The sequence below is a fragment of the Giraffa tippelskirchi genome, chromosome 2 (assembly GCF_054371585.1).
Source record: "Giraffa tippelskirchi isolate mGirTip1 chromosome 2, T2T-mGirTip1v1.2.pri, whole genome shotgun sequence".
Classification (NCBI taxonomy): domain Eukaryota; kingdom Metazoa; phylum Chordata; class Mammalia; order Artiodactyla; family Giraffidae; genus Giraffa; species Giraffa tippelskirchi.
In genome coordinates, this window is record NC_137276.1 from 96,963,769 (window position 1) to 96,989,206 (window position 25,438).

A 25,438-nucleotide genomic window follows, 5' to 3' on the forward strand; every position below is an offset into this window, starting at 1 on the left:
TCTCATGTGGTCACATGCTCAGTAGAATTCCTGGCAACTCAACACACATCAATGGATTTATTAATGGACTGTTTAAACAATGAATATCTCAGGAACACCAGATGCAAACCAAATAGCTGTGAGCCTGAAAGTCTGCCTGTGATAAAATGAAGTATGTGCACTTCTTCAGTCACTCCTGGAGCTACTCTATCAACAACAGTTGTTTGGATGCTAGCAACCCACATGAGTTCTCTTTCCTCATCAGTTGGCAAAGTAGGTGGTTCATTGGTTCATGCATTTATTGGACATTTTTGAGCTCCCATTGTGTGCCAAGCATTGTGTTGAGTGCAGGACACACAGAGGAAAGAATAAGAATATAATACCAGGGAGGTTTTCTTCAGCAGGGCAAAAGTATCACAGACTAGTGAGCCTCAAACAACAGAATGTAGATCCAACTCCACTGAGAATCTTGTTAAAATGCAAGTTTTGATTCAGTACCTCTGGGATAGGCTGGAGTTTTCATTTCTAATAAGCTCCCAGGTAATATTCACATCATTCATCTTGAGGTTCACTACTCAAAGTGTAATCCTCAGACCAGGAAAATGGGTAGGTTGTCAATTTAAGGACGCCTGTTAATCCGGTTGAATTAGCTCCTTCCTGTGGTATTTTGTTAAGATTCTCAAGCACACATAGCTATGTCCGTCTGGTTATGCAGCGGGATCAGAGGGAAGAATGTGAGATGCTTATGTGAAAATGGCTATCATTGTAAGGAGGGAAGAACCCAGCAATATCAGATTTGTTTGATTTTTCTGAAAGCTGAAAGCTCAGAAATAGCAAATTCCCAATTTTAAATGTTTCCCTGTCACTTCCTAGGCTGCCCTGCTGAGGAAGGCTAGAGGTGGAAGAGGACAGTGGAAAGAGGGTGGGTACCATACCATAGCCAATTGGAAGCAAAACCAGACTTCACCCCTTTCTAACTAAGTCACTCAGCTCTAATGAGGAAACCTTGTGTTTTAATCTCTATATCTCGAAAATGGGGATGCTTATCATACCCATGTCGGAGGCTTGCTATATTTCATGATATGATTTGCAGAAAGCACCTAGCACAGTGTCTAGGTGACCATTCAATGGTGTATGCCATTATTGTTATTAATAAAACTGGGAGCCATGACAAATATTCTTTATCAGTTTTGTCAAGACATGCTAGAGAAAGATAAATCTAAATTAGAGCCCATACTCCGACTCATGTGGTTTTAAATCAGACCCATAATGCGTGAGCATAGGTGTTTTGTAGTTTGGTTTCTCTGCTAACAAGAGGGAAAAAAATGATCAAAAGGAAGAGAGAAAACAATCACTATTTGAAAGTGAATGAAGGGCATCCCCCTCCTTCCCAGCCCCCCCCCTTTTTTTCTTCTTACTTTGACATCTCAGTGTGTTTTTTTTTTCTTTTAGCTGTGAGTTCTGGGATAGGTGATAACTGCCAGTAATAGGATTAGCATTGATTTCTTTAGCAAGAACAGAGATGTGGCAGTTTCAGCCATTTCCTGAACTGCCAGCTTTGAAATATCAAAAAAAAGAGAGAGAGAGAGAGAAGAAGAAGAAAGAAAAGAAAGAAATGAAAAGAAAGAAATCCATAGGGGGGAAAATACAGCTTTTAGTGAAAAGGGAGTGTGTGTGAATCAGACCGTTCCTGTCTGTGTGTGGGTGCGTGGACACACGTGCGCATGCAGAGGGATTCAGGATCACTTGGACACACGTAGTTCATGCCAATGTTTTGTTGTTCGGTGATAAAGGATCAAAAGCTCTGTTTCTATTCTGCTTCAAAAAAAGGTTTTAACATTCATTTGGCTTTCTTTTTCTTTCACTTGTGAACACATTTACCAGCTGATCTTTCATAGCTATCCTTGAATTCTGACTTTTGTAACCTTGAAATTCAAACAAAGGAAAGAAGTGCCTCAAAGAAAGATTGTACAGGGGACCCTGCCAGACTCATACCCCCTGGGATTCCATTTCTCTGAAACTAAGTTCACATGAAACTAAACTACAGGATCAAGTTCTCCAAATCTCAACCCACGTGTCTCCTTAAAAACAGCTGGTGGACCTCCTGCAGAAGGGGACCCAAGTCTTGACATCCCAGCCAGGGAGCTGGAAGTCTGCCCTCTCTCCCAAAGGTACTGAACACAAATCCAAGCAGGATTGAGGCACTGCTCACTGCTTTCTGGTGCTAAAACTAAAGAGAAAGAAACATGGGACAAAGGAGACTTCATCCACAGCCTCTGAGTTACTTTGAAAGCAAAACAAGTGTAAAGCAAGATGTGAGGTCAAGATACCAGGTCAATCACGTAGGTCAGAACTTGAGGCTCAACAATTTAGAAATAGAGAATTTTCTAGAAGAAAGAAGTAGAGGAAGGGGTAGTGACAGGTGTTTCTCTTTGATGTCTCCTTAAGATGGATATATCCAAATCAATATAGGTAGTTTGGGGGTGAAAATCATTTTAAGGAGCAAACCCATTAAGCCAGTTAATTAAGGATTTTGCTTAGCCAATTATTTTGTCAATTATGATATCATTTGTGATGATTATCATTATTTGTGGCTATTAATTGAAAGGGAATTATGTACCAGAGACTCTAAGTCCCCTGTACGTACTTGTTAGCATTTTAATCTTCATGAAAGAAACTAACATCCATTTTACATCTTACAGACCAGAAAACTTTAACTAAGATAAGTTAAGTGACTTGCCCAATATCATACAGCAATGAATTAATAAAGCCTGTATTTAACCCCAAATGTGGATGATTCGTATGTTCGGGGTCTCTTTCACTACATTGTTGTCTCAGGATAATTGAACCACCTTACCTTTAAGGGTATAACATTTTCATTTGCTGAGACACCATTTAATGGAGCCATTCCTCCATATTCATTTATTCATTCACTCACCATGCAATTGGCATCATTTGGGCACATGATATATATCATCTACAGAGGTAGAACACTGAATTCAAGGATGAATCAGTCAAGGTTCCTGACACGAAATGCTTAGAGCCAGGTGGAGCAAACTGACCCAAGCATAGTGCAAAGGAGAAAAGAAGCTGTACAGTCCCATCACAGAGATGGGGTTCCATTTGAGCCTGGAGGTTGAGTAGGAATTTATAGAATATACACATCAGAGTAAGTAATTTCTAAGCTGCATCTTATCAGCAGCTTCAAAACTCCCAAAGGCAAAAAAATCCTATTGAACTATGTATGCACAACATGTTAGCAACAAGTTGAAAAGATCAAATATTAACTTAAACTATTCAGCTCAAGTTGTCAAGTAATAATTTAACTTGCCATTTATTCTCATTGAAATAAGGTTTGACAGTATATACACAATTTAAAATAGCATTTATGCTTTTCTTTCTCATTTGTAATGCTATTCTTTAGGGGAAAAACTGGAAAATTAATATGTTAGTATACATTAATAGATATGTATATTTGTGTGTTTATTTTTTATATGTACACATATATGAAAATTTAAATCACTCATAATCCTGCTACTCAGAGTTATCCAGGATTAACATCTTGGAATATATTTCCTTCAAGTGTATTTCTATACAGATATCTATTTAGTTCACAGAATTAGATTTATAATATGTATAAAGTATTTTAATGTTTTTACCCACATTACTATCTTTACAATGATTATTTAACACTTTCCTGTGTGATTAAACTTTCTCTGACAGTATAATTTCTAATGGTTCCCTAGCATTCACCCTTATATGTCCCATTCCATCCCTACTCTATAGAACATGTAGATAGTTTCCTTTTTGTTGTTGTTATGTTATGCATTGTACTGCAAAGAATATCCTGGTGTATAGATTTTTGTGTGCATCTATAATTATTTCCTAAAGATAAATTCCCAGAGGCATTATTAACTCATGAAAAGTTTAAAACCATTTTAAAGTTTTTGGTGTGTATTTCTAAATACGTATTCAGAAACATAGAATCAATTTGCCCTCCCAGAAGCAGTGTAAGGGTGCTCATCTTCTGAATTTTCACCAATATTGGATATTTCCATTTAAACCACTTTAAAAGTATTTCCCAATTGAGTAGGCAGAAAATTGTATCTTGTTTTTATTTGCTTATCACTGAATACTGATGAGCTTAGCCATTTTTCATACATTTATTATCCACTTATATTTCTTTTTTTGTCATTTATTCATGCCCTTTGCCCATTTTTCAGTTTCTGGGCTTACCTTTTTCTTATTGATTGGTAGGCGTTCCTTATGGATTAAGGATATTAACCCTTTGTTTGTCAAAGATGCTGACACAGCCTTAAACACTAGTTCAAACACATCATATTTTCCATTCTTTAAAGTTCAACTCAGATTTCCACAAATCTAAATAAGCCAGCCATACTCTGTGCCCTGGTTTCCAAGCACACAAAGCCCATTCTTCCTGTGGCTCTCTGAGCCTATACCTGCAGCTCTGGAGCACATTATGATTTGCATCTTAATTTGCTAAGTGTTTCCTTTGCACTGAGCTTGTCCCCATCCTAACCCTCCCAAACTAGATAGTTCATTGAAAATAATATGCCATCTAAATCTTCTCTATCTTTTTGCTATCTTCATTTTTTTTACCAAACAGCCAGTTATTTCTCTGTCTTCACACAGTTCCCTCTCTAGTCTAGATACAAAAGACCATAATTTCCAAGCACTTCTCTAGGAACATGGGTCTGATTTTTGTCTAATCTTCAATTTTAAAATAATGTCTTTTAAGAATAGCATCAAGGCCATAAAAATGTAAACATGGCCAATATGAATGGAACCTAACACTTATTTCTTCATTAGCATAAACTGCACCACCTGTGACTGTTTAGCAACAATAACATAAGAGCTTTTCTCCCTTGTAAAGAAAAGCCAGGAAGGTCTGAGTGACAGTGCATCCTGGAGATGGTGACGTTTCATGAACTCTCTCTGATCCCCTTGTTAGAAAGGCAAATAGAAGGAATGGGAGATGATTCTATTTCTTTCTGGCCTAATTGCTCTGGATTATGGTTATCAAATAAAATACAGATCATTCTGTTAAATTTAAATTTCAGATAAAGAATGAATAATTTTAAATAGAAGTATGTTCTATACTTCTGAAATGCAAATTTAACTGAATATAAGGTATTTGGGGGGCTTCCTTGGTGGTTCAATGTTAAAGAATCCATATGCAATGCAAGAGACACAGGTTCGATCCCTGGGTTGGGAATATCTCCTGGAGAAGGAAATGGCAACCCACTCCAGCACTCTTGCCTGGGAAATCCCATGGACAGAGGAGCCTGGGGGGGCTACAGTCCATGGGTTCACAAAAGAGTTGGATGTGACTTGAAGACTAAACAACAACAACAAGGTAATTTGATTTGCTAAATCTGGCAACCTGACTCTGAATAAAAACCCTCTGGGCACTAGGAATTCAAAGAGAAGGTTTAAGAAGAGAATTTGACTGAAGAGTAAGCAGAGACAAAGGCCATTTGGAATTTATATATTGTATCTATTGGCAACACTAGATTTGAAACAGTCTCCCTTTATTAAAGGAGAAAACTTTAAAAAAAGAAAAAAGAAACAAAAGCATCCTGAAAATCCAAAGTAAGAGAAAACTATGAAAATGATTTCCTGTAGGACCTGGAAAACACTCCTAGAAAACTGTTCAGTATTCTTAATTGGATACAGGAAGATTGAACCTCTATGGAACAGGAATAGAAACCTATGAGTGAAGGTGAAACCTACCAGTGAATCAGGAAGAGATCAAAAGGGAGATAAATAAGGTGAAGAATTAATGAAAAGAGACAAAAAAATAATTAACAGCTTTGAAATTTCCTTTGACTCAATAAAAGGTAAAACTACTTTTAAAATATGAAGTTTTTCATGTAGAAGAAAAACAGGAAGTTCTCTTAGAACGTAGAGGAAAAAGCCAAAAAAAAAAAAAAAAAAAGGGAGAGAAAAAGAGAGAAAATCATTGCTTTGAAGCCAGAGAAATAGGATAAACAATGTTAGAAGTTTTAGAAATAATAGGACAAGATAATATAAAAATAGGGTTGAAGGTGCTGGTTTGGGGTAAGATGAAGTAAGCATACTTCTTGCTCTCACACTGAGTGCAGCTTTAAAATCTGAACAGAAAATTCTGAAAATTATATAGGAGCATGCAGATCAAAATTCAGAGTATCTCTGAAACAGTGACTGCCCACAAACATTCCTCAATCTGATCTCAATGCAGCCCCAAACCCAGAAGTTGGCACCCAGGTACAGGGAATGCTTCAGCAACAGCTTCCAATTTCTGGCTCCAGAATAGGGAAATGGAAATCCTAATGCTCATATAGACTATGGAAATCCCTATCTTCTGTTTCTTTGCTCCATTCTTGAGCACCCCAGCCTCCAAGCAAATCCACAGTGGTAGCAGCAATAAAGTCCCCAGAAGACAAAACTGTGAAGGGAGGGTAACTTTCTTCTACTAACAGAGTTGTATTCCTAAGAGGATGAGGCAAATTATCCATCTCTCTCTCCCCCTCTCTCCCTCTGTCTCCTTCCTGCTCTTATTGCTTGATTTTGGACATTTTTCTACCTTCTTTCTACATTTTTCTACCTACAGGTAGGTAGAAGGCTACTAAACTAAAACCCCAGCTTTCAGGATTGAAAGATTTAAATAATAGATATCATTCCTTCCCAAAATTATTGATTGACTTAACAATTCCATTCAGAATATCCATAGTAGTCTTTGCAGGTAGAGAAAAACTAATTCCAAAAGTGTTTATAGAAAGGCAAAGGAATTAGCAGAGGTAAAACAATATTTTAAAGAATAATAAATCTTTAGGACTCATACTAGTCAATTTTAAGATTTGTTACAAAGCTATAGAACTCAAGACAATACAAACTGGCAAAAGGATAGACACATAGATCAATGGAACATAATAAATAGTCCAGATATACACCCAAACAAATATGGTTAATTGCTTTAATTCCACCTAACAAATTTTGAAGATAAAGGCCTATAAGGATCAAACTGTTTCCATATAACTTAACTGAATCCCAGAACAACATTCAAGAACCTGGCACCCAACAAGGAAAAATACATGATGTCTGTCATGAGATAAAAAATTACTATGCATGTAAGGAAGCAGGGAAAAACAACCCAAATGACAAGAAATGTCAATCAATGTACACCAACTCAGATCAGTCACAGATATTAGAATTAGCAATTATCCCAAATGAATAAAGAGAAAATAATCATAACAATAACAACAACAAGCAGGACATTGGTGCTCTAAATAACAAATTAAAGAGGCTGTTTATATATGTCATTATCCTCCCTGAAGGTGGGGTGTGGGAAGGAAAAATAATGTTTAAATATATAATGACCAAAATTCTCCAGATTCAATGAAAGGCGTAAGTCCACAGATTCAAAAGCTCAATGAATCAAAGCACAGAAACATGAAGAAATGTACACTGTTGCCTCAAAATTGGTTTGCTAATAGTCAGTAATAAAGATAATCCATTTTAAAAAAAGCCAGAGGACAAAAGCTCTGTACTGAGAAGTATAGATAAGGATTACAGTAGCTTTCTTTTCAGAAAGCAAGAAGATAATGGATCAATCTTTAAAGTACTAAAGAAAAAAATTAGGAGTTTGAGATGAACAGATACAAAGTACTATGTATAAAATAGATAAACAAGTACCTACTATATAGTACAGGGAACTATTAATATAGTCAATATCTTAAAATAACATAATAGAAGAGAATCTGCAAAATACATATATAGAGAATATGTATATACATATATAAGTTGCTTTGCTGTACACCTGAAATGAACACAACATTGTAAATCAACTACATTCAATTAAAAAGAAAAAAAGAAAGAAAATCAACCTACAATTCTGTACCCAGCAAAAATATCTTTCAGAAACAAAGTGTATTTGAAGGGGGATATTTTGATTTTTTGAGAAAAACCTGAAAGAATTGATCACCAACAGATCTGCATTACCAAATAATAGTAATAAGTTAAAAGAGATTCTTTACATCGGAGGAAAATGATACAACTTGTGAATATGCATCTATACAAAGAAATAAAGAGCATATATCCATTCAAATACTTGTATATCAAAGTTCATAGTAGCTTTATTTTTAACAGCTAAAAATTAGAAACAATCCAGATGTCCATTGATAGGTGAATAGATAAACAAATTCAAGATATCCATACTATTAATTCAATATAAATTCAAGATAAATACTATTAAGTTGGTACAAACATAATAGCGGTTTTGGGCCATGAATTTTAAATCATTATAACTAGATTCAAATAATTCTTTATTAATCAAACTAGGAACCATTACAATCAACACATTTTTATCAATGACGAATAGGTTTATACCTGTAGCATAAAAATCTGTGCTTTGGAACTTGAACTCTTGAAAAGCATTTTCGGCCTTCTGCTGGTTGCGGAAGCATTTTCTCTGCAAAAAATTGTTAAGATACTTGAAGAAGTGGTTATCAGTTGTCAAGAGGTCGGGTGAATTATGGCAGATGAGGCAAAACTTTGTAGCCTGGTTAGTTCAACTTTTGAAGCATTGGTTGTGCCATCAGGCATTGTCATGGAGAACTGGGCCCTTTCTGTTGACCAATGCCAGCTGCAGGTGTTGCAGTTTTCAGTGTATCTCATTGATTTGCTGAGCATACTTCTCAGATGTAATAGTTTCACCAGGATTCAGAAAACTGTAGTGGATCAGACAGGCAGCAGACCACCAAACAGTGACCATGACCTTTTATTGGTGCAAGTTTGGCTTCGGGAAGTGCTTTGGAGCTTCTTCTCAGTCCAACCACTGAGCTAGTTGTTTACAATCCACTTTTAGTCGCACATCACAATCCTAGTTGAGAAACAGTTGTTGTTGTTGCATAGAATAAGAAAAGATGACACTTAATATGACAATTTATTTCTGGTCATCTCATGAGGCACCCACTTATTGAGCTTTATCACCTTTCCAATTTGCTTCAAATGCTGAACAACCATAGAATGGTCGATGTTGAGTTCTTCAGCAACTTCTCGTGTAGTTTTAAGAGGATCAGGTTAGTTGTTGTTGTCAACTCTAGTGGCTGGCCACCAGGCTCCTCATCTTCTAGGCTCTTGTCTCCTTTACAAAACTTCGTGACCCACCACTGCACTGTACATTCATTAGCAGCTCCTGGGCCAAGTGCATTGTTGATGTTGCAAGTTGTCTGCTGCTTTACAACCTATTTTGAATTGAAATAAGAAAATTTCTTGTATTTGCTTTTTGTCTAATATCATTTCTATAGTCTAAAATAAATATAAAATAAATGCAAGTAATGCTATTAGCAAAAAAAAATAAAGCAATAGATCCTCATTAAAATAGTATATAACAGAACCACATTTATTTAGAAAGTATTCCAATATCAAACAGCAAATTTTAACAATCCAAAAACCGCAATTACTTTTGCACCAACATAATACTTTGGCAATAAAATGAGATGAACTAATAATATTGATACATGCAACAATATTGATGAACCTCAAGATCATACTAAGTGAAAGAAGCAAGATAATAAAAGAGTGAATACTATATGATTACATTTATACAAACATCTATATAATAAAACTAAATCTATAGGGACAGAAAGATCAATGGTTTACTGGAGATGGGAGGGGTGAGATGGAGAGGGAGAAATAGAGGAATTACAAAGAGACAGAAAAACTTATAGGGGCAATGGATACATTCATTATTTTAATTGTAATGATGGTTTCATGGGTGTATATATATATATGTCTAATTTATGAAATTGTAAACTTCAAATATGTGCAGTTTATTACATGTAAATTAAAACTTCAGTAAATATCTGCTGGATCATTGAAAAAGCAAGAGAGTTCCAAAAAAACATCTACTTTTGCTTCATTGACTACGCCAAAGCCTTTGACTGTGTGGATCACAATAAACTGTGGGAAATTCTTCAAAAAGTGGAAATACCAGAACACCTAACTTGCCTCCTGAGAATCTGTATGCAGGTAAAGAAGCAACAGTTAGAATTGGACATGGAACAACAACTGGTTCCAAATTGGGAAAGGAGTACATCAAGGCTGTATATTGTCGCCTTGCTTATTTAATTTATATGCAGAGCACACCATGCAAATGCCAGGCTAGATGAAGCACAGGCTGGAATCAAGATTGTCGGGAGAAATATCAATAACCTCGGATATGCAGATGACACCACCCTTATGGCAGAAAGTGAAGAACTAAAGAGCCTCTTGATGAAAGTGAAAGAAGAGAGTGAAAAAGTTGGCTTTAAACTCAATATTCAGAAAACTAAGATCATGGCATCCTGTCCCATCACTTCATGGCAAATAGATGGGGAAACAATGGAAACAGTGACAGATTTTATTTTGGGGGGGCACAAAAATCACTGAAGATGGTGACTGAAGCCATGAAATTAAAAGATGCTTGCTCCTTGGAAGAAAACCTATGACCAACCTAGACAGCATATTAAAAAGCAGAGACATTACTTAATCAAGAAAGGTCCAGGTAGTCAAAGCTATGGTTTTTCCAGTAGTCATGTATGGATGTGAGAGTTGGACTATAAAGAAAGCTGAGTGCCAAACAATTGATGCTTTTGAACTGTGGTGTTAGAGAAGACTCTTGAGAGTCACTTGGACTGCAAGGAGGTCCAACCAGTCCATCCTAAAGGAAATTAGTCCTGAATATTCATTGGAAGGACTGATGCTGAAGCTGAAACTTCAATACTTTGGCCACCTGATGCAAAAGTCTTTTCATTGGAAAAGTCCCTGATGCTGGGAAAGATTGAAGGTGGAAGTAGAAGGGGACAACAGAGGATGAAACAGTTGGACGGCATCACTGACACAATGGACATGAGTTTGAGTAGGCTCTGGGAGTTGGTGATGGACAGAGAAGCCTGGCATGCTGTTGTCCATGGGATCGCAAACAGTTGGACACGACTGAGTGACTGAACTAAATAACTAAAGTTATTTTTAAATAGAGAGAGATCTGATATTTCCCATAATGGTAGTTTCTTAGTCTCTCAGAGTTAAGACTGACATTGAGATAATCAGAATTGGCATTAAAGACATAAAATATCTCCATGAGACTTGACTACTTTCCAAAAATTTTTCCTAGAATTGACCCTTTTATTGCTCTTCTCCTCATGTCCTAATTCAACCCATCAGCAAACTCTATTGGTTCCACTTCCATTACATGTTTTGAGTTAATTCCCTTTACTACGTGCTCACAATACTGCCTCAGTTCAAATACCATCATCTCTTGCCTGATGAATGCCCTTTGTCTGTGATATGAGGTACATGTTTTCCCCTGATTTGTCACTTGTCTTTAAACTTGTTTATGTTTTGATGTTTTCTTTCTTTTCATACATAAGTGTTTTATTTTTCTGTACTCAAATTTATTACTGTCTTCCTTAGTGACTTCTGGACTTTGAGTCACATTTGGAAAGGCTTTCCCTAACTATTCATTTCAAATAAAGAAACTCATGAGCCTGAACAGGATCTAGAAAGGGCATTGCATCTCTATTACCACCCTCAATGCATACTGTGAGTCATCCTCAAACTTGGAGTTTACACAGAGCTTAGTCTAAGACTTCTTAATGCACATAGCTTCTCCAAAGGAATGCACCTATCTTCCAATCTTTCAACTTTCAAGCTAGACTTTAGGAAGCAATATTAAAATCCTGTAGATCCTATAATGTATGATTCTCTTTGTACAGGTGGTCAAACCTTGGGCGGCCACAATAAATCTTCGAATTTCAGAAGTACTACAAATAGTAAGTGCATAGGCATTTGTCTACAACATAGAGGAAAAACATACTAGTATTAAATACACCAATTAAAAACACTTCCAAATCCATGAACAAAATAATTGATAGTCAATTTTACAAAGAAAAGACTGCTATTGTTATAGCCACGTTTTCCGGGAAACAAGCTCACTCAGAAGGACGATGCAGATAGTGAAGTGCAGTTTATTACACCGGCAGGCCCAAGGCAGAGTCTCCTCTTAGCCAAGGACCCCACCAGCATTTGTGAAAATCTTTTATACCCCATGTGTACGTGTCTGAACCCACCACCCCAACTTCCTTGTGACTTCCATAAACAAAGGAAAGGTAAATACAATCACAATAACCCCATGTTCAAACAATCAATTATCAATAAGCCCGAGGTGACAGAAAAAAAATCTATGACCTGTCCGGAGGTAGGGGGATTAGTGTATGTTTTCTCTTAGGTGATGAGTAATCTGAATACAATCTTCAAGATTCCCCTGTCCAGAGGGGGTCTTATCCTTCTATTGTCATTTCCACAGGCACTAAGCACAGAGTTCAGAGTCCGTTAGAGAGGTGGCCAAACATGATCAGCACGAACAGGCCTAAGATGGAGTCCAGGCCCCATGAATTCCTTCTTCACTATAACTTGATTCAAACTGTTTACAAATGATGAGAAATTGGAAAGATGTGAATATAAACTAAATATTTGATAATATGAAGGAATTTTTGTTAATTTAATTTTGGGGTATAGTGGTAACATGGCTATATTTTCTTTTTAAATAGTTCTTAACTTTTGGAGACATATACTGAAATATTTATGGATAAAATGCTATAATGTCTGGGATTTGCTTTCAAATATCCAGAGATATTTTTAATGGTAGGGATATATATGAAGCAGTATTGGCTACGAGTTAATATTTATTGAAGATGGGTAATGGGTTCATGAGGATTTATTATATCACTATCTGTACTTTTGGATATGCTTGAAACTTTCTATAACATATTTTTTCCATAACATATTTTAGAGACAATATGTTAATTATATTTATCATTATTTTTTTTGGGGGGAATAAGATTTGGGAGTGCATCTATGAGGCGAATGGACTCAGCACCTCTTCCAACCTCTTCTCCTTGACTATATAGAGGCTGAAAAGTGTTAGTGCTCATTTTCCCAGCATTCTTTGCAGCTAGGAGTGCCTTGAGTCACAACTTGGAACAACGAAGTGAAGCCAATGTCTGATGGGATTTCTCAGAAAACTTTGCTTTTTATACCATGTACCTGGCTTCTACCTCTCTTTTTCCTTCTTTGAATGAGATCTAGGTTCTGACTGTGAAGCCATACTGCAACCATGAGAGAGCCAAACTGAAATATAAAAACTAAGCCTGCTTCCACTGAAACACTGAACCAAAACCTTCAGCCACCTAACTCTAGACATCTGAGACATCTATTTATACTAAATGTAAATATGTTTCTTAAAAAATTTCCTGTATTTATATCACTATAAGTCAGATTTTTCTGTTACTTGCAACTGAACACCTCCCTAACTGATCCAATCTTTTGTATAGAATTTCTTATATAATAAAATTACTGATCTACACTATGAAGCAATGCTAGTATTTGTTGCTAACTGAAAAGCTTTGTTAATTTGAATTGGATACAAAAATGCCGTTTTAAAAATTCTGTTCATATTCTCTAAGCTCAGTTGGATCATCTCACAAAAGTATCTGAAAACTTATTTTAAACTATTGTAAGCATTATAAAGTGAAATAATTTGTTGTTTAATTAAGAGTCATTCATTAATGACATATTCTTTTCCCAGCCCTAACTTCATCACTGTCAATCATACTTTTATTTAAGCCCCTGACTTCAGGATGTCATGAGCCCCAGTCTTCCTCAGTAAAATGGCAAATGTGCATGTATTTAAGGCTCTAAGGAGTGGCCAGACACAGGACACAGTCCACAGCTCTTCATCCCTCAAGGCCAGCCAACTTTTGTCATTAAAGTTTCATCACATTCAAGAAGTCCCACAAACTAGGCAAGATGAAGGTCTTCACAATTGTTCCAAATCCTACCAGTTTCAATGTATGTTTAAACATAATCTTATCTCCAGATCAATACTAAATAAATATCACCCAATATTCATGGGAGTGAAGAGTAATCACCAATTCCTTGGTATTTATTTTCATTTAAAGGTTAAACATCTGTGTTTCAGGTAAGACGGCTGGCCTTAATTAAAGACAACAGTGATACGATAAATGAACTCCTATCAGAGTATCTAAGACACTAGCAGGCACTTAACAAATGTTCACTAATTAGTTTACTAAATGCATTAATTAGCCAGTTAATAGATATTTAAAGTTCACAACAGATTGTATTTCACATCAGGAAGTCCAACTTTGCTGACACTGCTGAACAAATAAAACCAGATTTCAAAATACAAAATATTAAGAAATGTGCATGATTGTCCTACATGAGATTAGCAATACATCATTCTCCAGTAATACCTAGAAATGATTTCACTCATTCATTCATTCGGTCATTTCCACACAACGGTAGCTACTTCTTGTATTAATAATAGGGCATGTCCCACCTCCACTTAACCATCTCTTAGCAGAGCACACTGTCTACAGTAATAGTGAGGACACCCATCAACACAAGTGAGATGAATAAACTGTGTCCTATTATTTCCAGGCAACAAACTCTGGAGGTGAATTTTCTGGACTAGAATCCTAACTCCAACATGTTCACCTGTATAACCTTAGGCAAATTTCTTAATCTCTCTCTGCCTTGATTTCTTCATCCATAAGATAGGGCTGATGATAACAGCACCCACCTTACAGGACTGTAGTGAAGACTGCAAGAGATTATAGTGAGCTGACAGGTATTACATGCCCATAGTGTTATGCACTATTACCTGACTCTGGTATTGCATCATGATCAAAGCTTTCTTCCCATCTAATCTGTTACAGTCAATCCACAGGACATCACGAGAGCAATTACTAGTCACCACAGTTCACAATTATGTCCAGGTCCTCTGGTTCTACTGGGAGTCAGCCATGACACCACAACCTGTTGTCACAGCCCTCCCAGGGGCCCAACATGTGATTCATCCACACCAGCAACTGTACATGTGCATCACACACAAGCCAGCTGGTGCAGAACAAAGGCAAATATGCAACAAGATGATCTGGATTCAGTCCAGCCCGGTACATATTTAGGGAGAAATCACTTTCCCTCACAGTCTCTTTTCCATCTGTAAAGTTGCAATAATACCTACCTCATTGTAAAGGATTAAATAGCCAAAGTAAGAACACCTTTCAAATGCAAAGTGTGTCGCATACTGGGTATTATTATTCATCTTGGTATCGCTAGCTTCATTAATTCAAAAAATATTCGGTTCATTTCTGATTATTGCAGGCAGTGTAATAAGCATGAAAATAAATAACATATAGTAGCCAGAGCTGAATGCATATTTGTTTAATGCATTATTTGTTGATTTATCAACTAGTATTGCTGAAAATATTTGGACTAGAGAACTTAGACCCAATTTGAAAGGGATATAAGTTGTCATATTTCATTTTACCATGATGGACATGTGACTTCCTCTCCCCTGTGCACTTCCAGTGATCATGGACATCTATGACAACCTTGAACATGTTCTACTGGAATCATTAGTTGACTTCCTATAAAGCAGGTTTCCCTGGTGGCTCAGTTGGTAAAGATTCTGCCTGCAATGCAGGAGACCCAGGTTTGATCTCTGGGTCGGAAAGATCCCCTGAAGAAGGGAATGGCAACCCACTCCAGTATTATTCTTACCTGGAGAATTCCATGGATAGAGGAGCCTAGAGGGCTATAGTCCATAGGATTGTAAAGAGCCGGACATGGCAAGTGACTAACACACACAACACTCTAAAATGAGAGCTTCTTGAGGGTAGACCTATAAGTTTTGGGTTTTTTAATTTGGATCTTCAGTATTTGGCTCAGAGTATTGCATAAAGTATATAGTTAGCAAAATGATTGGTTTTTTTTCTTTTTTGGACAACAGCATCTGAGTGTGATGGAGAACCAATGTCACCATTCAGTTAAATCCCTTCAACCAGAAACCCTGTGAACACGTTCTCTTTTGTACTAACACCTGGGTGTGCACCACCTCTATGTATACAGAATACACCTGTCTGTACCTGGGCTAATGCCCCAGCCCCTGCTGGGAAGATCACATTTCAGAATATTCAGTAACCATTTAGTAAATGACAACTTCTGATGGCCTAAGCTTCCAGAAAGAGTTAATGCACCTCAAAGAAATAATCAGTGTAACTTTCCAACCAGTAAAATCAAGCTCCTTATATTCTATTTAATTTCCTAGGAGTTTTTATATACTTGTATATGTTCAACAAACACAGCCCCTCACACATATACCAGCACTATATTTTTTTTTACAACATAAGGTTTTCTAGGATTGAGTAGTCTTAAACAACAGTATTTTATTATTTTAAGCACACCCACTGTGGGATCATTCTCAGGGCTCACTGCTTCTGCTATTGGAACATTTGTTTTTTATTCTGAATATTTCAGCACATCTATTTACCTGGCACTATATTTAGTACCACAGTGCCAAGATGGCATATATAAAGATTCAATTGCAATTCCCATCTGATGTCCCTTCCCTCTCCTTTTTACCCCCTTTTTTATGTCCACACTCTGAATTCAGCACAAAGTTGGTGTGTTTAATTTAAAAAGAAGTAAAACGCTCCAGGAGACGCCTCAGACCACTGCAAATCACCTACTTTATAGAGGCAGTAAAATTGTGTATCGGATTAGAAGTGATGCTGATCTGAAATTTATGATAACTTTTAATGGCATTATAATTTTTTTCCCTGTGCGCTCCATAACTGCGTCGTTTCAATGCACAGTGCAGTGAGATGAAATTTGTAAGAGAAGAACATTACCCAGGCAAGCCCGGGGGGAAAAAAAAGCCAGTGGAATAATGCAACAGCCCCACACAGGCGGATGGAAGCTATTCTTTCCATGCACGATGTAGAGGCACAAACTTCAAAAAGACTCTTTGAAATTAAAGGCAACCCAGGATACAGAATTTGCTGTTAAAACTAGGAAATATGGTAGAAGCATCCTCTTAAGAAACCTGGTGGAGGTGGTTTCCTCATACTCTCTCACACCTTCTAGGACTCTACACAACTCTCTGCTGATGGACACACTTGGGTGTCCTGAACTATTTTTCTAGAACAAACAGCTCTTCCCTAGGCTGGTCCAGTTTCCTCTGGGACAGCTCAACTCCTTACTGGTTCCAAAAGAGTATAATAAGGCATTCTTGTTATCACAGCCTGAAAAGTCTTGTAAAGTCCTGAGAAGCAGTTAAGAAAATGATGACAAAGAAAAGAAGGAACTTAGTAACAAAGGGAGAGAGAAAAAGATGTGGAAGAACTTCAAAAAATTTCAATAGTAATGTTCATGTTACATTCTAATTTGAGATATGGGAAAACACAAACTCTCCAGAAAACTACACTACAGTCAAAGGCAAAGACTTCCTCTCAATGCCAAATCCCCTCTTCAACTCTTTTCATCAGGGGTAATCCAGCCTCTGCTTGAATACTTCCAAGGACAAGAGGTTCATTACCAATAGAGGCAGTGCATGAACTCATTTAACAATTCACTGAACAATGTATTAGGCATAGTGCCAAGCACCAAGTGTTGGAATATTGTTGGAATATTTTTTAAAGCTTTTTTTAAAAAAAAAATAATAGCATGTATTAGTCTTTTTTATTAGAAAAACTATATAGGTTGAGTATAGGAAATTAAATCTCCAAAATGTACAAAGCATGATCTATGTCGTATTCTTGCCAAAAATGTTTACCATGAATCTCATGATGACCATGAAATCTGAAAACTATTCCAACTGGCCTAGACTAGACCAAAACAAACAAACAAACAAACAAAAACCCGTGGGGGACTGTTCTTGTTTAAAGCATACTTAAGACATGACATCAAATGCAAAACATGGAACTCGATTAGATCTTGGATCAAAGTCAAAAGGTTACAAAGGGCATTTAGATGACTATTGAGGAATCTGAGTATAGATTAATTCCTAGATGATATTATTCAATCAATATTAAAATTTTGGTTGTGATAATGCTGTTATGACTTTGTAGGGAAATGAACTTGTTCTTATGATACATATTCTGAAATGTTCAGGGATGAAATATCATGATGTCTGCAAATTATCTCCGAACAGTAGAGCAAAGACGGATAAGCCAACATGGTAAAATGTTGACAACTGGTGAATCTGGGTGAAGGGTTAACAGAGACTCATTACCTTTCAACTTTTGGTTTTTCAAAATAAGTGGGTTGATGGGGGGAATCTAAAAATAATGCCAGTTATCTCTGGATCGGTTGTTTACATTTTTCTTCTTTATCTTTTTCTGTATTGTGCAAAAATTCCTGCAAGGACAGAAAGTGCTTGCTTTAGATTGGATAAAAATGTGTCTGTTGGTGCAAGTTCCTCCAGCAAGGCAGTAGGATGATGCCCCAGAAAAGGTGGGGCATGAGCATCAAAGATTCAGGTTTTTATCAGGTTTTCCATGGCTTGCTTCTTCATTTGCAAAATCAGCCCACCCTGTGGGGTTTCAGTGAGGCTCAAAGGGAAAAACAAATGGGAGTAAACTCTCATATGAAAAGGTTATTCTTTTTAAGGCTATAGAACCAACTTGCCCCACTATCCATTTCTTGAACTTCGTGCTTTACAAACATATTTATTTTAAGCCAAAAAATTTTATCCTCTTGCCTTGAGCGTTTTGTTCTGAGTAAGAACTGAGTTCAAAAGAGTAGATCCTTTCATGCTGTCTCACTTTCTCTGGATTTAATAGCAGATCAAGCCAAGAACTTATCAGGCATTCAGATTTTAGTGGAGTTGGTGAAGCCCCCAACCCTGCACTCACCAGCTCAGGAGGCATATTTCAAGCCTTGTCCTGTAGAGCCTTGTCTTTGCTCTCTTTGACTGGCCAACCTGCAGCTTCTGCTGGTGAAAGAGGCATCCTGCTCCCTCTTCTGAGAAATTCACCTGGAAGTTCCTCCCCAGTTAACCCTGGATTTCCTGGAGAAGTAGGCTTTCTTTTGAAATCGTGAGGCTCCCCCCCCCCTCCTTTTCTTCTACCACACTGGCGCAGCAAACCCGGCCAATCAAGCTGCAGGTCTCAGCTTTGCTTGGTGAATGCCTTTCCCTCTCTGTGTTAAAGTCCTTTTTTAAAAAAAATTGTATCTATTTTGTTTTTGACTGTTCTACTGTGTGGGCTTTTCTCTAGTTGCAGCATGGGCTTCTCATTGCAGTGGTTCTCTTGTTGCGGAGCATGGGCTCTAGTGGGCTCAGACTTCAACAGTTTCCACATGAGGGTTCAGTAGTTGCAGCTACTAGGCTCTAGAATGCAGACTCAATAGTTGTGGCCCTTAGTTACTCCATGGCATGTGGGATCTTCCAGGATCAGGGATCAAACCCATGTCTCCTACATTGCCAGGTGAATTCTTTACCACTGAGCCACCAGGGAAGCTCCCGTGTTAAAGTTCTGACTGTGCTTGCCTTCTTGCCCTCACCCGAGGGAGGCTGTGTTAGTCCTGATCCATTTCTCAGAGAATTAGAATTAAAGAAAATTAGGTGTGGCATTGAAAAGAAACACAGAGGCCAGCTAGTCCAACCCCTTCATCTTACAGACAATAAAGTGAAACTGAGGTCTAGAGAGGGAAGTCATTTATCCAAGCTCACATAACTAATTCACTGCAAAACCTGAGCTAAAACCCTATGTCTGATTCCCCATCTTGTGCTCCTTCTATTGAACCAGGATCCTTTTTCTTCAAGGATCATGGACATGGACCTTCTGAGTGTCCAGATTCCCAAGCTTCTTTAGATGTTTCTTTCTCCTATTCAGGCTGAAAGGCTCAATAGTGAGCATGCAGATCTTTAATCAAACACAGGCTTACAGTGGGCCCTTGGTCCTTATCCATCAGTTCTTAAGTGAGGTGGGAAAACAAATCCTTCTCTTCAAGACAATCCATAATCTACTCTTCATTGACTACTGCCTCCTTTCTTTTAATAGGTAAACAGAGAAATAGAAAATTCTCCTTTACTCCCAAGTCTTTCAGCTTCCTATCCAGAACTGTGAATCCTTTTGAGGACTCTAATTTCTCTAATTTTTACCCCAAAACATCCACCCCTCTTTTCTGCTTCTACCTAGTGCTAAGGACTCCAAACACCACCCAGTGGAGCTGACCTCTGCCTCCTCTGAGTCTGAACTGTGACATTTCTATATCCCCATTTTAGCATCAATCACCAGTTTCTTTCTGTTGCAATTTTTTGGTTTTATGTCTTTTCAACTGCAACCTCTTTGAAGGCAAAGTTGCTACCTTATTTCCTTTTGTCTCCCCAGCTCCTGACACAAGGTGAGGGGCTTAAGTAATATTTTGGAATGAAGGCATGCAAATCATCAGAAAAAGGAGGTCATGTGGATTTTCAGAGTCTTGCAGTCCCTTTTGTCATATTCTGGATTTATGAGTCTAGCAGGCAACCCATTTCTGATTGATCGGTATTTGGTTGCAGTATACAGCACTGTCCTCACTTCTTTCCCAGCCTGCAAGACATGCCTCTTTCCTGGGGGACTATCTAGATGCCTGTCACCCCCATGGCTGCCTGGTGTTCCACGTGCCTCTGGAGCTATCTTATTAGAGGGGCCAATTTCATCCTTTATATGGAGGGTCTCATGCTTGTGTATCTCTACTGATGCAGAAATTCCCCTTTCTCCACACAGCCATGTGTCACCAACATTGATGTTGATTTCCCTTCATCTTTATGGACTCTTTTCCTTTCTAACTTTCTTTCTCAATCTTTCCTCCCTAGGAAACCATTATTTATCCCATTAATACTCCACCGTAGAGAAACATTCCTGAGCACTGAAGCCAATGTGGACATCTGCTGTGGACTTCTCACAGCAGATGTAATTGGTGATCAAAATGCACTGAGACTGGCTTCTTCCACATGCCAATGGTGTGACCTTCCATAAGTTCCTAAAACTCTCTGTACCTCAGTTCCTTTTCTGTAAACTGTCTTGTGGGGGTTCATTATAGAATACTGTGAACATTAAAGAAAATAGTGAGTGTAGAATGTGTAGCACAGTACCTGGTACCTAATAATGCAAAGGACATGTTTGCTCTCACAACTGTTGTGATAACTCTAAACAGGAACCCAAAGGCAGTGCACAAATATTTGTGGGCCCTCCTGATGCCCACAACCATTTCTGTGCTGCCTTCATGTCTTAAGGTTCTACATAAATCTTAGATAGTTTCAGGGAAAACCATATTTTAGACCATGACATTTTTTTGAAGTCTTCTTGTCTCACCCTTTTTCATTTGGCGGCTTTCATCTTCTAACTTACTGGGAGAGCCCTTGCCCAGCAGAAAGTGTCCCTCTGAGTCTGCCCAAGAGGTAAAGTGAGGTCACACAAGAGAAAGGGGGTCCGCACTGGAAAAGATGATTCAAGAGAGAGTGTTCATGTCACAATCAGAGAGCCCACCACGTTCAGCCCCTGCTACCTCTCCCCTTCCCCTCCGGAGGCCCTGGGCCCAAGTGAAACTAACCTTCCAGGTAGCTTGGCATTTTTCCAAGTGACTTGTGACCCCAAATGCTCAAAACCTCAGTGTCCAGGCTCTTCTGGTCTCCTCTGGAGACTTACGTTAATGATGAGCCAGTACCTTGGGTTTACTCTAAATCACTCTTCTTAACCTAATTACATGCCAAGAGGGAAATTCCAATGTATTTGATCAAGTCTTGGTAGTGTTTTCCTTGTCTAATTCCATTAGTCTCATTGATATGAAGGGTTCTGAAGTAATTAAAGCAAATGCTATCCCCCAAGAACTCTGGCATGAATAACCCTTTCCCACTCTTCTCAGAACCTGGTTAACCTAAGTGAATGGCACTGACAGGGATGGGCAGAGGACCCCTCATAGCAGAGTCATCCTTTGGTGTCTGCCAGTTGGGACCAGACTGAGCTTCAGTGAACAGTGTTCAGAAACTAGTGTCTCAGCTGAGAATGTGGAGGGAGGGGTGCCATGTTCTTGGTGAGATTTTTCTTCACATCTCTTTCTCCCAGATGTTTAATTCACACTCTGTGTACATTTTATTCAGTCTTATTACCATCTTTACCCATCTAGAACTTCAATGACCCGTGAAATGCCTTCAAAGTCATTGGCCCACTTTCGAAACCTCCTGTACCCATTAGAAATGTCAATGCACACTTAACAAGCAGCCAGATCCAAATACACTGAGGCCTCACCTCATTAAAATGTTTCCAAGACACAGGGTCAAACTTATCTTGCCATGGACCCCCTTCCTCTTGCCAATCGCTGAGAAACCATTTTCTTTCTAATTAATTTCATCTAGATGAAACCTGCACAAATGTCAGTGCAACAAATTAAGGCTTATTGATTATTGGCTTTTTAAAAATAGTTAATGGTTCTGTCCAAAGATGGAATATTTTAGGGACATCAGCAAGATACTTTAGCTTAGGCTGATTTTGGCTTCTGAACAATGAAAATAATGTTGTAAGCATCTTCCATAGCCTCATTGCTCATTTTTCATCTGAAACTTTATTCTTGTTTTTTATAATCACAAAATATAAATAGCTAGAAAACTGCACCTTCGAATTTGGTGGAAGAACAGTGCTAGATACCCAGGTATTTATATTTCATATATGTTGCTCTGGGGGTTGTTAAACTTCTCTCCCCTTTTATCTCTCTTCAGACATTGGCAGAATGTTAAGTTTGTTCACTATGATTGTGAATAGCAAAAGAAAAAAGTTAAAAATGAATAAAACTCAAATTTCATATCAGAAACCTTGTTTGTTTGTTTGTTTAAGGTTGATGCATGGGAAAGGGTGAATGCCTTGAACTAGCCCATGGGTTTCTGGCCTTCTGTCAACCACTCACCAAGCCTTTCTGAATCTTACTGTGTACTAGGGCAAAGGTCAGAGGGGAATGCTACCTTCCCTTTAACTGCTACTCTCAAGATGATATAACCTAGTTCAGAACATCTACATGCATACACACACACACACAAACTGTGATCTACAAGGCTGTCTATACTACACACATAGTAGAATTCAAATACAGTACTTCAGCTGGTTTACAGACTTTCTGTCAGGTTGCCTGGGATCCCTGTTCACTAGTGGAAAAACAAGGCAAAAAAAAAATTGAACTGCATCAAAAATATTAATAACACTGGCAGCAGGAACTAAAATCAAGCTTCCAGTTCTAAAGTATTTAAACTAGGTCATTTCCTAACATGCTCTCCAGAACTTTTATTTGACCAATTAAATATATCCAAGGCCTACAAGTAAGATTTCCTTAAAAAGGGAAAGTCAAGTTCATAATCTACATAGGCAAATTGCTTCAGTGAAGAGATTTATGACATACCTTTTATTTTCTTCTGTGCTACTCAAATGTTTCCATGTGTCAGGGAATATCTGAATACAGTTGTTTTCTATATTCATTCTGAAAATGTATTTAGTCTTCATCTGTTAGAACAGATACATGAAAGGTACATGAGCTCATCTAGTCCAACTCGTCATTTTATGAAAAATAATTGAGGCCCAGAGAAGTTGTTACTCATGTGAAGTCATGTAACTTGAAGGGGTATGTGTATGTTTTTGCACTAGGATATGTATATGTGAAAGGATTTTCATCTTGCTATTCTATACCACTATTTGCTGTCATGTTGTCCAGTACAATATGTCAATTAAAGGTAAGCATGGATGTTTTGAAAAAGGTGCCCGGCTAGGTGATGTCAATGGCCAGAGAACCAGCAAGTTCAGCATAGGAAGAGCACTAAGGAGGACTCACCATATTCAGCCTGGATCTAAGAAGACTAGAACAGGTTAGACTATAGGGAGAAACATCCCTAAGCCTGAAACACTGAGATCTCAGCTGAGGCATAACAAAGCGGAAACAAACCATAGGACACATTATCTTAAGGGCCAGATAAAAGCATAAGACCTAATAAGCTCTTAGGCCTCTCTAGTGGTCCAGTGGCTAAGACTTCAGATTCCCAATGCAGGGAGTCTGGGTTTGATCCCTGGTAAGGGAACTAGATACCACATGCCGAAACTGAAGATTTCTCATGCCTCAATTTCACATGCTGCAACTAAGACTCAGCACAGCCAAATAAATTAATTAACTAAAATAAATATTTTTATAAAACATCTAGTGCACCCCATATAGAGGTCCTTCATCTTAAAAGGAGATTTTAGAAACAAAGGCATGGGGACAGAGGTAAAGAATCTGATGGCTACATCACTTCAACAGGGGATTGGACCAGTTGACCTTGAAGTCCCAGGCAGCTCTTGAGGACTTTGTATGATTTATTTTTATGTTTATATTTATGTTCTGTCAACAACCCCGTAAGCTCTGGGATTGCTTTAATGAATAAATGATAAGTTTAAAAATGATAATGGTGTCATCAGGAGCAGAAACCAGTGCTGGTTTATGGTTGGATCTTAATCTATGCCGCAGGATTGGACACAAAGAACAGATCCTCTCATTCCGATTTGTCATGACAGGCAGACATAAGGACTTTAGTTTTTCAACTCAGGCAGAGAAGACTTCCTTAGTTGTGGTGGGGCAGAACAGCCAGATCTCTTGTTCACACTTTTATTTGTCTTCATTCAAAGACTGTCTGCATCATACAAATTATACGTCTTGGGAATTCCCTAGTGGCCCCATAGTTAAGACTTCTGCACTTCTACTGCAGAGGGCATGGGTCCAATCCCTGGTGGGGGAACTAAGGTCCCACATGTCACACAGCAAGGCCAAAAGAAAAAAAAACCTTGCGTGTCATTTTAGAAAGTGTATAGTAGGTACAGAAATGAAATTATTGGCCCAGGGAAGGAAACTGATGTCAAATATCTTAACAAAACATTCACTATACTCTCTTTAAAACATTTAAAACCAACATCAAGTTGGAATTCACCTGTTGTAGGTGAGTAGTGACAAAAAGACAATAGGTTTACCATAAACAAAAAGTCCATTTCATTTTCAGGGAGTATGCTCAAATGTGATTCTATGTTCAGCTGTACCAAAATGCTGACTAATCAAAATGCACTCTATTTTTTAAGAAAAGATATTTGCCATCAGTTCCCTTCCAAAGCCAATAATCTCTTGCACCTCACATACTCTTGCTAAAGACATACACAACACAGTTAATCAGCAGCACTAACAAGATATGATCTATAAGAATAATGATAAAGAAACCTGGTTTTGCTGTTTAGCTCTCTCAAGTGTGCCTAATAGGCATGTACAGTCATGTAAGCAGGAAAGGAGGATTCACTGATTAAGCTCAGTCCCACCAGATCTTTGTTTGAAAATGAGGAGAGAACTAACACAGACTTATATGAGGGAATTTAAAATGAAAGCTTGGGACTGGTTGTATTTTGTAAGACTCCTCAAGGGGATGTATTATTAACATGTAAATTTAAATTTTTGAATAGGCCAATGGCCATATTTTGTCCCCAGCATGACATAAGAATTTAGCTATATATGTGAATAGAACCAAAAGTCCCCTCATTGGGAACAAGTCAAACTGGAGTGTGTATTTTACGAGGGC

General features: G+C 37.9%; 1 protein-coding gene and 1 long non-coding RNA gene across 3 annotated transcripts in view; one reads left to right on the forward strand and one right to left on the reverse strand.

Moving 5' to 3' along the window:
- Positions 1-25,438, forward strand: part of LOC145538141 (uncharacterized) — a 134,878-nt gene that overhangs the window by 59,477 nt on the left and 49,963 nt on the right. The window contains exons 5-7 of one of the 2 annotated variants that reach the window (XR_014076663.1): positions 11,736-11,792; positions 13,102-13,246; positions 13,645-13,945. The gene's annotated coding sequence lies outside the window, so the exon portion shown is untranslated. Of the gene's footprint in view, positions 1-11,735; positions 11,793-13,101; positions 13,247-13,644; positions 13,946-25,438 lie in introns of those variants that run through there. The other variant, XM_081569668.1, reaches the window with a different exon arrangement.
- The window catches only part of LOC145538142 (uncharacterized), a 67,593-nt gene continuing 50,251 nt past the window's right edge, over positions 8,097-25,438 (reverse strand). Inside the window, exon 9 of the long non-coding RNA XR_014076668.1 lies at positions 8,097-9,224. This is a non-coding gene — a long non-coding RNA (uncharacterized LOC145538142). The remainder of the gene's footprint in view (positions 9,225-25,438) is intronic.